The 3420-nt window shown below is 40.8% G+C and overlaps 1 protein-coding gene and 1 pseudogene across 2 annotated transcripts in view; one reads left to right on the top strand and one right to left on the bottom strand.

The window, feature by feature from the left end:
• The window catches only part of FRMD3 (FERM domain containing 3), a 494426-nt gene that overhangs the window by 108078 nt on the left and 382928 nt on the right, over positions 1–3420 (top strand). The gene's annotated exons all lie outside the window — the stretch shown is intronic.
• Positions 2119–2555, bottom strand: LOC102816410 (annotated as a pseudogene).

Genomic DNA, 3420 nt, shown 5'->3' with positions numbered 1-3420 from the left:
AATATATATATGTGTATGTATGTGTATATATATACACATACATATATAGCAAAGCATTTGACAATTCAACAATTTTTGGCATGTATAATTCAGTGACTCTGATGAGGTTCATCCTGCAGTACAAGTAATATCATGATTCTTACTCAAATTATCCAGTTATCATTAATAGAAACTCAGGGCCCCCCAGCAGTGCTTTCCCCCCCCCAACAGCTGGCTGCTGTTGTTAGATTTCCTGGAGTAGATTCCATCTTGTGGAGACCCCATTTGTGCAGAATAGAACTACTGTACAGAATTTTCAAGTTTGTTACTTTTTAGAAGCAGGTTTTCAGGCCTGACATCCCAATAAAAACCACTGGAAGGATTCAGACTGCCTAACTGTATAGCTTGTAGTTGTGTGTTTAACCATTTGGGTTGCTCAGGGACTTCCTTCCACTTCAGGTAACTACTAATACATTTTGATCTCTAGATATTTACCTATTTTATATAGTTGGGATGATGCAATGTCTGTCCTTTTGTGACTGACTGATTTCACTCAGCACAATGCTTTCAAGGTTCAACCATGTTGTATTATAGACCAGGACTTCATTTCTCTTTTTGGTTCAGTACCATTCCATATTACGGAAATACTATTATTTTGCTTATACATTCATATGTTGATGGATCTTTAGGTTCCACCTTTTGTCTATTGTAAATAATGCTGCAGTGAACACTGATGTACAACATACAAATTCGTAAATAAATGAAATGCGAAGAGAGGACTTCTGGCAAGTTGGCAGACTAGGCAGACACGCTTCACAGACCCTTTACAACAAAGATATGAGAGACCAACTGAAGCACATACAAATGATAGGAGGGGTGAGAAAGGAGCCTGACAGATGAATTGTCTGTTATCTGGCCTGACTTGGCCCGGCCACCTTGAACTTTTGCCAGTAGCATTCGATGAAGATGGCATTCTGGTGGCTAATGAGAAAGGTTCGACTCTCTTTTGTCCTCCACATTCTCCTTTTGACCAGAGACGTTGCCAGCCCTCACCCTCACTCCTGTCCTGCACAGCCCCTGCTCTGCCAGAGGTCAGAGAACACTGTTGTGAGTTGGGCACTGGTTGTACCACCCCTGTGTTTGGAGTCTCATGACCTCTGCCTCTTCAGACCAACAGAACCTGCAGAGCTGGTCCCCAGTCAGTCCGGGATGAACAGGAACTCTCAGAACCAGCCATTCTAGCTCAGCTGCCCTCTGTGCCTGAAAGAGTGCCTTCTGGGAATAAAGAACCTGATGACAGCCACTGTTAGAACTTACACAAACTTCTGGATTTGACAACCATAGATAACACCTGGACTATGGGAACTCCATCTAGGGCTGGGCACGCCACCCTCTCACCTCTCCTACCTTGTGAGTTCCTTGGCTGGCAGAGGGTGCCAACCCATACCAAGTACCATGACCTCGACTGTTTTTTCCTTTTGGGGTCTGGTTCTTGCCCTAGATCTAGTCTCCCTTTTTTCCTTTATCCTTCTGTCTTCCTTCCCTTGTTTTTTAATTTTTTAAATTAAAAATTATTTATTTCTCTTCCTTCCACATATTTTATTGTTCAGGAAACAGTCTTTCACACGTATCTGGAATAACGACTATTGCAGACTCTGTTTAAAGGTTAAGCACCATAGGTAAAGCTGATCAGCTGTCTAGCGTTCTCAGCTGATGACAGCCTGCTTCCTGACTCAACATCAATGTTTGAACATCAGATATGCCTTCTCCTGTAAATGTTAAGGGGTTATAAACATGAATCACTCGATTCAATATTATGGTTGTAGAAATGAAGTATATATCCTTTTAGAGATGAAAAACTAAGAAGAAAATGCCACTTATCATCCTTGATACTTCGGTCTAGGTCAGCAGGAAAAGAAACACTAAAAAGTCTGTGTCTCTCTGATAGTATCAAGGAGTAATTCTGGTCCAAGCTTTAATGAGCTTCCTATGCTTTCACTAGATTCTTCTCTCTGCTGCTTTTCATCCTTTCCTACATTTCATATTTGAGGTTTGGTAGGTACAGCTGTCAAAACTTCATTAACAGGAGCAAATCCAATATCCACTGATTTCTTCTCAAGGGGTACTCTAACCCATCTGTTAACCCAGAAGTTTCATTTTCACGAATCCTCTAACCATAAAAAAACTTAATAGACCACAGACGAATCCAATGAATAGAAGAAGAAATCTACTGAGTTTTGGGATGTTTGGTGCATTCGAACGGTCCAGGATTATGAAACCTAGACCTCCCATTGTTGTAAGCAGGAAGCTGGATGCGAGTCTGTCCAAAATATATTGTCCATGTACTCTGTAGGCCAATGAAGCTACTGGCCTCTGATGCCCATATTCATCATAGAACCAACACTTGGAGGTTCCACAATAACATCATAAATTATTCCTCTGATGATAAGGAAGTAAGACACCACCATCAGGGTGTACACCGTCATGGCTGATGGCATGTGCACCCAGGGTGGCTTCTTCAGCTTCAGGCTGGGGCATTCCAGCACTAAGAATGGGACTCAGTACAAAGTCTCCATGTTGGTGGTGGCAGGGACAGCTCTGAACTTCAAACTGCGAATGCCACCCAGCCCCTTCCCTTGCTTTTTATTTTTTGTTTTCCTACTTTCTTTTTTTCTTCTCTTTCTCACCTCCTTTTATTTTTCTCTTGATTTTTTGTTTACTCTTCTCTTTTTCTCCCTCCTAGTTTTGTTATTTTGGGTTTTCTTTCTTTTAATGTTTTCTGTTATTTGATTTCTTTCTCTGTTTTATTTTCCTTTCTTCTCATTTTGGTTATTATGATGTTCATTTTTTTCCTTTCTATTGGCCGGCTTTAAAAAAAGTTTTCATTCTTACCTTTTATTTTTGCTTTTGTTGTTTGTTTCTCTTGTATGTGTGTGTGTGTGTTGTTGTTATTCCTCCATCTGGCAGGAGACAGCAGATGTTCACATACAACTCAGCCACAGTCATAATCCCTGCAGCCCCACCAACTGGACAAGAGCTACTACCAGCTCTGCTACCACTTGATCAACAATAGACAGTGACCAACACCAGCCACACCCACCCTGAACTGTGCTACACAAAGAATGAACACAGACTGCACACACTTCTGTTCTGTATCACACTTGCCAGAAGGTGGATAGTGAGTGCCTAAGATTACACCAGCATATACAATGACAACAGACAATTTCAGTTTACATGAAGAAAGAAGACAGAGTGTCTCCAACAAGTGACTACAATGCAGGACCAGAAGACATTTCTGAGAAATAAAAGGTATAGTAAATACCTGATAAAGAATTCAAAGAATGTTTAGGTACTTTCAATGGATTAAGAGAAAGATTGAGAAAATTGTATATGAAAGCAAGAAGAACACAGAAAAAGACATCGTTCCAAAGAGAGGTGACC

Source organism: Chrysochloris asiatica, unplaced genomic scaffold (genome assembly GCF_000296735.1).
Source record: "Chrysochloris asiatica unplaced genomic scaffold, ChrAsi1.0 scaffold00014, whole genome shotgun sequence".
Taxonomy (NCBI): Eukaryota; Metazoa; Chordata; class Mammalia; order Afrosoricida; family Chrysochloridae; genus Chrysochloris; species Chrysochloris asiatica.
The sequence above is the reverse complement of the archived record's forward strand: the minus strand, read 5'-3'. Positions and strand labels throughout refer to the sequence as shown.